This window comes from Ascaphus truei, chromosome 1, assembly GCF_040206685.1.
Source record: "Ascaphus truei isolate aAscTru1 chromosome 1, aAscTru1.hap1, whole genome shotgun sequence".
NCBI classification, from domain to species: domain Eukaryota; kingdom Metazoa; phylum Chordata; class Amphibia; order Anura; family Ascaphidae; genus Ascaphus; species Ascaphus truei.
The window spans coordinates 159,294,173-159,302,218 of record NC_134483.1 but is presented as its reverse complement, the minus strand read 5'-3'; positions in this window follow the sequence as shown (position 1 = coordinate 159,302,218).

Below are 8,046 nucleotides of genomic sequence, written 5' to 3'. Positions count from 1 at the left end.
ACAGTGCCTAAATATACATGTATAAATAACTAATAAATAAAATGGTCTTTTAGTTTAACATTTTGGCCAAATTGTTGTAAGCCCTTGAGCCAAACTTCACGGCAGACCACGTTCAAGGGTCCCTACACTAATATAAATTCTTAATAACCTGTGCATTGCCAGGAAGAATGATTTATAATAAATCTGTCAATATGAGTTGCAAAAGTACCGTATATAAGTTTTTCTGAATGTGCACTGAGCTTTGTCTGTGTTTTATGTTATGTCTCTGGTTTTAAATATAAATTGCCATGCTCAGTAGCACTCCTCTGTGAAACTTATATGCTTATATATATGTTGTGGGTATTTTGGGGGTTCAATTTGAGCTTGTAGGTGTTCTGTATGTTTTATAATTCTTGTGCAGCTAGTCTTGGCTGTTTTGGAGGGTGGCAACCTCCTATCCAATTGAAGCTCACTCCCTCCCACATTTAAATGGTTAAAAGCTCACTCCATGGCATCTCCAACTATCAGGGGAACTTGCCTGCATGCAGTGTGATTGTGACAAATCTATTACAGAGTGCTTTTCCTGGTAATGTACAGGTTAATAAAAGCTTCAATCAGACTTAGAACTTTTGCAACTCATATTGACAGATTTATTATAAATCATTCTTCCTGGCAATGCACAGGTTATTAAGAATTTATATTAGTGTAGGGACCCTTGAACGTGGTCTGCCGTGAAGTTTGGCTCAAGGGCTTACAACAATTTGGCCAAAATGTTAAACTAAAAGACCATTTTATTTATTAGTTATTTATACATGTATATTTAGGCACTGTACCGTATATAAGTTTTTCTGGATGTGCACTGAGCTTTGTCTGTGTTTTATGTTATGTCTCTGGTTTTAAATATAAATTGCCATGCTCAGTAGCACTCCTCTGTGAAACTTATATCACTATATATATGTTGTGGGTATTTTGGGGGTTCAATTTGAGCTTGTAGGTGTTCTGTATGTTTTACCATCCATGAGGGACACACCCACCATAGAGGCGGAGGCGTCGCGGATCGTCAATGGATCCGTGGATCCCATCTATATCATTGGGGCGCCCGGGTGTGGGAGCACCCGGCAGGTACCCAACTCACCAGTGCACTAACTCAACACTTTAGTGGGGCAGTGCTGTCTCACACATTTGGGTGGGTTGGATCTTTGGGGGACACTTGGACGGTTCGGTGCTAGGAGCACCTCAGTTTATTTATTACCCCACAAGGGTATGGACACAGTGTTGGCGAAGCACAGTGAGGGGTTACAGCCCTGCGAGGCAAGTGTTACAGCTGTTGCACTATTGTATGTGGTTTATGATCATTCTTATGCCATTAGTAAACTTGTCCTAAATATACCATTGTGTATGGTTTATATGTGTCCTGTACCTACACTATAGAATCGCATACAAGTGGAGGTGCTAATGAGCATCACACAGGTGCACCCCAGGTTCCCAGCAGCGGAGGCTCAGATCTCCTAGGCACCATCAGGTATTGCACCACATACACCCCCCGTAGCCACACATCTCCCAGGGTGTGGGGGAAAGTGCGCTACATATATATATACAGTACACTCTCTTTGAATTCTATGGTTTTACATATCAGGACATAATAACAATCATCTGTTCCTTAGCAGGTCTTAAAAGTAGGTAAATACAACCTCAGATGAACAACACATGACATATTACACCGTGCCATGATTTATTTAACAAAAATAAAGCCAAAATGGAGAAGCTATGTGTGAAAAACGAAGTATACCCTTAATGCGTCCATAGGAATTAAGATGCTAAGCAGCAGACAGGTGCTGCTAATCAAATGTCCTTGATTAATTGATCATCAGCAAGTGTGACCACCTCTATAAAAGCCGAAGTTTTAGCAGTTTTCTGGTCTGGAGCATTCAGGTGTGTGTTAACACAATGCCAAGGAGGAAAAACATCAGCAATGATCTTAGAGAAGCAATTGTTGCTGCCCATCAATCTGGAAGGGTTATAAGGCCATTTCCAAACAATTTAAAGTCCATAATTCTACAGTGAGAAAGATTATTCAAAAGTGGAAAACATTCAAGACAGTTACCAATCTTCCCAGGATTGGACGTCCCAGAAAATTCACCCCACGGTCAGACCGTGCAATGCTCAGAGAAATTGCAAAAAACCCAAGAGTTACATCTCAGACTCTACAGGGCTCAGTTAGCATGTTAAATGTTAAAGTTCACGACAGTACAATTAGAAAAAGACTGAACAAGTATGGTTTGTTTGGAAGGGTTGCCAGGAAAAAGCCTCCTCTCTAAAAAGAACATGGCAGCATGGCTTAGGTTTGCAAAGTTGCATCTGAACAAACCACAAGACTTCTGGAACAATGTCCTTTGGACAGACAAGACCAAAGTGGAGATGTTTGACCATAATGCACAGCGCCACGTTTGATGAAAACCAAACACAGCATATCAGTACAAACACCTCATACCAACTGTCAAGCACGGTGGTGGAGGGGTGATGATTTGGGCTTGTTTTGCAGCCACAGGACCTGGGAACCTTGCAGTCATTGAGTTGACCATGAACTCCTCTGTATACCAAAGTATTCTAGAGTCAAATGTGAGGCCATCTGTCCGACAGCTAAAGCTTGGCCGAAATTGGGTCATGCAATAGCACAATGATCCCAAGCACACCAGCAAATCTACAACAGAATGGCTGAAAAAGAAAAGAATGAAGGTGTTGCAATGGCCCAGTCAAAGTCCAGACCTCAACCCGATTGAAATGCTGTGGCTGGACCTTAAGAGAGTTGTGCATAAACAAATGCCCACAAACCTCAATGAACTGAAGCAACGTTGTAAAGACGAGTGGGCCAAAATAGCTTGGTTCTACAAACTATTGAATCATAAGGTATACTTAGTTTTTAACACATGGCTTCTCCATTTTGGCTCTATTTTTGTTAAATAAATCATGACACGGTGTAATATGTCATGTGTTGTTGTTCATCTGAGGTTGTATTTACCTAATTTTAAGACCTGCTAAGGAACAGATGATTGTTATTATGTCCTGATATGTAAAACCATAGACTTCAAAGAGGGTGTACTTTCTTTTTCACACAACTGTATATATATATGCTGTATATATTTCAGACCTATAGTCTAGCCTATACGGAGAAGTGCAGTGGGGGAAGTGAGTATATAACCACAGGAACAGCAGAGACAAAGGCTTCACCCATGGTTGCACTAATTCCACAAGTTCAAAAATTGGATTAACAACCCTCCGATAACTGATCAAGATTTACAAAAGCCCTTGGAACAGGGAGTTGTGTCCCTCCACAGCAATGGGCTGTTACGGAAGTCTCCTGTAAATCGTTGCACTCACATACATTTTTGGGGGCACCGACACTTCCTTCGCAACCTTCTGTTATGGAGGGACACAACTCCAATAAACCCCCACCCCGTTAAAAGTGCGTTTGTAAATCTTAATCATTATTTTGGGAGGTTATTTGTCAATCCAATTTTTGAACAGGTGGAATCAATGGTGAAGCCTTTTTCTCTGCTTTTCGTAGGTCCGAAAATTACTTTTGCAATTCTTTCACTATCAGTTTTGGATCGGTAGAGTCAGTCTAGGGGGCATGGCTGTTCTGCCTCAGCGAGGTCCATGTTCGTTGGGCTGAGCATAATGTTAGGCTGCGCTCACCACAAACTAGACCGGACCCCGGTACTGAGGTGGGGATATTAGACACCACGCACCCATGGCAACAGGAGCAGGCCTGGTATGCGGATAGTTTGAGAATGCAGGGTGCTGGTAGGAGAAGGTTGTGGTATGGTACTTGCCGAGTCCTGGGGCAAAGCTGAGAGCGAGGTCGTAATCCGAGAGCCAAGGTCGCGGGTAGGAGCCAGGGGGAAGGTAGTTGTCCGAGAGGCGAGATCAAGGATTGGAGAGAAGCGGATGGTCAGAAGCAAGCCGGGGTCAAATTCCAGAGAGGGGTCCTAAAGCCAAGCCGGGTCGGTACACAAGAGAGGAGATGACAAGGTTAAAGCACAAGGTGAGGCAGAGAAGATGTAGCATGGAAGAACCATAAAACTATGCTCAGCCAAAGAAGGGAAGGCTGAGCAGCATAATATAGGTGCCAGGGTCCAATGGGGTTAAGGGGCAAAACGGAGGAGCGGCTACAGGGGACCAGGGATAGGTCAGGCATAGGGGATCAGGCATGTGGGCTGATTGTGTGGGTGGGCAAATTGGGGCCGGTACACACGTCCCCTGCATGCGTCCCCTGCGTGCGTCCTGTGTGGGGTATGCGGCCGCACGGCACGGAAGGGGGCAGAGCTTAATCCCGCGTGGAGGCGGAAGAGTTCTGGCCTGCGCGCGCGCATGTAGTACTGGATGCAGGAGTCTGCCCTGCAGGGAGGAGGTCCGTGCCGTCGGGGAAGAATCAGCTGGGTGGCGGGCGGCTGCAGGTAAGGGAGGAAGCTTCTTGGAGCGAGGCGCTTCCGGATCCCTTACACAAGGTTATACAGTCAATTCACAGACATTTCATGGACAGATAGAGTTGGAAAATTGGGTACAGGGGTTAAAGGACTTGCGAGTTTTAGATTGAAATAGAGCAGCTTTAGCATCACTTTAACATCACTGAACGGCTCACACCCTTTGGCTGCCCTTTGGCTGTGCCAAAGCTGGTCCGCCTTTGGGGAAATGCAGATGTATACTGGGGTGGTTGAGATTTAATGCAGCTGTGAACACAAAGTTCTTTGTGTCCTCTTGGCTCATTAACATTCCAGTGGGTGGAGTATCCTAATCCTTCTTGGCTCTCATTCCTCAATTTACCTATCTCTACAGGATGTTAAGCAATCACACTAGAGATACCTTATCACCAGAAAGCGAGAGCAAACCAACGTTTATTTGCTCACCCTTTGTTCTTTTTACATGCTATTTCATAACAGCTCACTGTGAGATATTATTTCCCATTGCATGTATTTGCTCTTATTACATATGCTAATATTAAAATTATTTACTATTCTGACCTTTTTTCAGTAGATTATTTATCTTAGACAGTGAGTGCCGGTACTTTGCTTTGATAGCTGTGAGATTTATAATTTGTGTTCAATTATGTGTGTTTTGCCTTATTGTTGTTTTTTACTCTTGTTTAGTGTTTTTATTACGTAAGAATAAATGTTTGTTTTTAAACCATTTTTCCTGTGATGGAGTGTACTTCCTTCAGCGATTGCTCTAATTCTATATTTGTCTCACCTCAGAGTGATTGATTTACGGCCTCCACCTACTTTATGGCTCACATTTCAGCCATAGCCCACTATATTAAGATACACTCCACCACAGTCAGTTACTCTTTGATAAAGCACCCACATCAGAAGACTTACCTATACCCCATGTATGTTTATTCCATTCAATAAATCTTTTTTCGGATACCACGTCTAGCTTTGCTATTTTTGCTGGGCACCGGCTTGTTCTGCATCGGATTCTATTGTATGATCTTCATCCATCCCCAGGGAGCACGTCATTCAGGAATTATTCTACAAACTGCGGACTGTGAGTTGCCTCAATACTTTTTTCCTCTACTCTGCACCAGCACATGCGCTTACCCCCGGCTCTGCTTACGTGTGCGCGCGAGAGAAGTGCGGCGCGTTCGAGGGGGCAGAGCTAAGCCCTGTGGCACTGTAGAAGAGATGCGCACGCGCTCTGTAAGCAGAGTGGGGGTGTGCGCATGCGCTGGTGCCACAGTAGAGGACTGCGAGACAACAGGTAAGGAGGGAACATGTTGCAGAGGACGTGTTCCCCAATTCCTTACATTTTCACAGGACCCATATGTGATCAGTTTTCCATGTGCAGCAGACGGTAGATTGGAGGCGGTCAGCGTCCCTGGAACAGTGCAGGCGCTGTGTCCAACTAGGACTCCCAACTGTGTTCATCTGGCTATTCATGGACGAGAAAGGGCTGCTGAGATTTATGGCTTTATCCTTCGCCTTCGTACAGATTATTGCGTTCATCCACTAGGCTATACCAGTGATTGACATGGAGAAAGCAGCGTAGACGCATCTATTCTACATTTGGCGCCACAAATGCAGCTGTAGATACTGGATAAGTGGCCCCAACAGGTACATTATTCTATATCATTATTATAGAATCTACAAAGGAAAAGAGTGACTGTCTTGGCCATTTCAATATAGGAGCAGCTGACCACTATTCAGGCATTAAAATTACTGCTGACTCATATCCCTCTGACCCTGAATTGACAAGGCATGCATGACCTCTATTAAAGGACCACCTTTTCACCTTTACTTGTGGAACATCCAGAGACCTATATTTGGGGCAGCAAGTGTTAATGTTTTTTTTTGTTTTTAAAAAAAATGTATTTGTAAAATGTTGCGTATTTTGATTAGAGACTCTGGGCTAGATTGTCTTTTTCCTGTTCTCTATCCTCTCCTTATCCGTTCAGTCGAATAAGACTCTCGGCCACTCTATGGATCAGTGTTCTCTATGTCTTCCGATCTCTGATGACTTCTTTCAATTCTACTATGTTCAGTCCAGTATCTTTCTTGACGGTATCTAGCCGGCGAGTTCTTGGGCGGCCTCTCCCTCTTTTATCACCGGTCATTCCAAGCATGACGTCCTTCTCAAACGACTTGCTTTGCATGATGTGACCAAAGTAGGAGAGCTTTTGCTTTGTTATCTTGGTCTCCAGTAATATTTTCAGTTTGATCTGTTCCAGGACTGCTTGGTTCGTTATTCTGGCTGTCCACGGAATGCGTAGCAGACATCTCCAGCATCTCAGTTCAAATGCATTGATCTTTCGCCTGTCTGCCTTTCTCAGAGTCCAGGTTTCGCAACCATATGTTGCTATTGAGAAAATGATCGCACTGACTAATCTGCATTTGGTTGCCAGGCTGATGTCTTTACTCTTCCAGATGTTGTTCATACTGACCATCGCATTTCTTCCAAGTGTCAGCCGTCTCTTGATATTAGGGGTGCAGTCACTATCGCAGTCAATTTTGGAGCCAAGAAAGATGAAATCTTTAACCACTTCAATTTCTTCATCGTTGATCTTGATATTAACGTTCACATTGTTTGCTGTTGACGTGATCTTTGTCTTCTTAATGTTCAGGCACAGTCCAACTTTCTCACTTTCTTCTTTGACTTTCATGATCAGATGTTCGAGATCCTTCTTGTTTTCAGCCAGCAGGGTGGTATCGTCGGTATATCTGAGGTTGTTATTGTTTCTACCGCCTATTTTCACACCAATCTAGGGCTCATCCAGGCCTGCTCGCCATATGACAGCTTCTGCATACATGTTGAAAGCTGCTGGTGATGGGATGCATCCTTGGCGTGTGCCCTTTCCGATCTTAAACCAATCCGCGTCTCCATATGACTTTCGCACTGTAGCTTCTTGATCTTGATAGAGTGATCTTATGAGTTCGGTCAGGTGTGGTGGTGTGCCCATTTCCTTCAGGCAGGTCCAGAGCTTGTTGTGTTCAATTACATCGAACACCTTCGAATAATCGATGAAACACATGTAGAGATCTTTCTGATACTCCCTGTTTTTTTTCCCATAATCCATCGAAGGTTGGCAATGTTCTCTATCAAAGACTGGATTGTCTGTATTTTGTTTTTAAAGCAGCATACTAATCTTGGAGAAACTTCACTAGTTTACTATTGAATTGATTCTCCCCATCTCTTCACACCCTTTTACATTTAACATTTCCACAACATATATCACATATTTACTGTTTTTTCCGTTTTGTGTATTTACATTTAACACTTATTTAGTAATTATATAGACATGCACTGTATTAATGGTACTATTCCCTTAATTAATACAATTTGAGTCATTTAGTGCACTTCACATTTTCCGTTAGAATCTCTTTGACCCTATCAACTATAGTGACATTAGTGGAGTTGTTATGGCCAAAGAGGGAAGTATGCCTGGTAATGATATTCCACATGGCATTCTCTTCGTTCTTCCTACACTGTTGAGTACCTGGGCAGGATCAAGGCTTTCAGTGTACACACAGTACATATGCAACTTTGGTATCATAGCATCACTTTCCCCTTTAC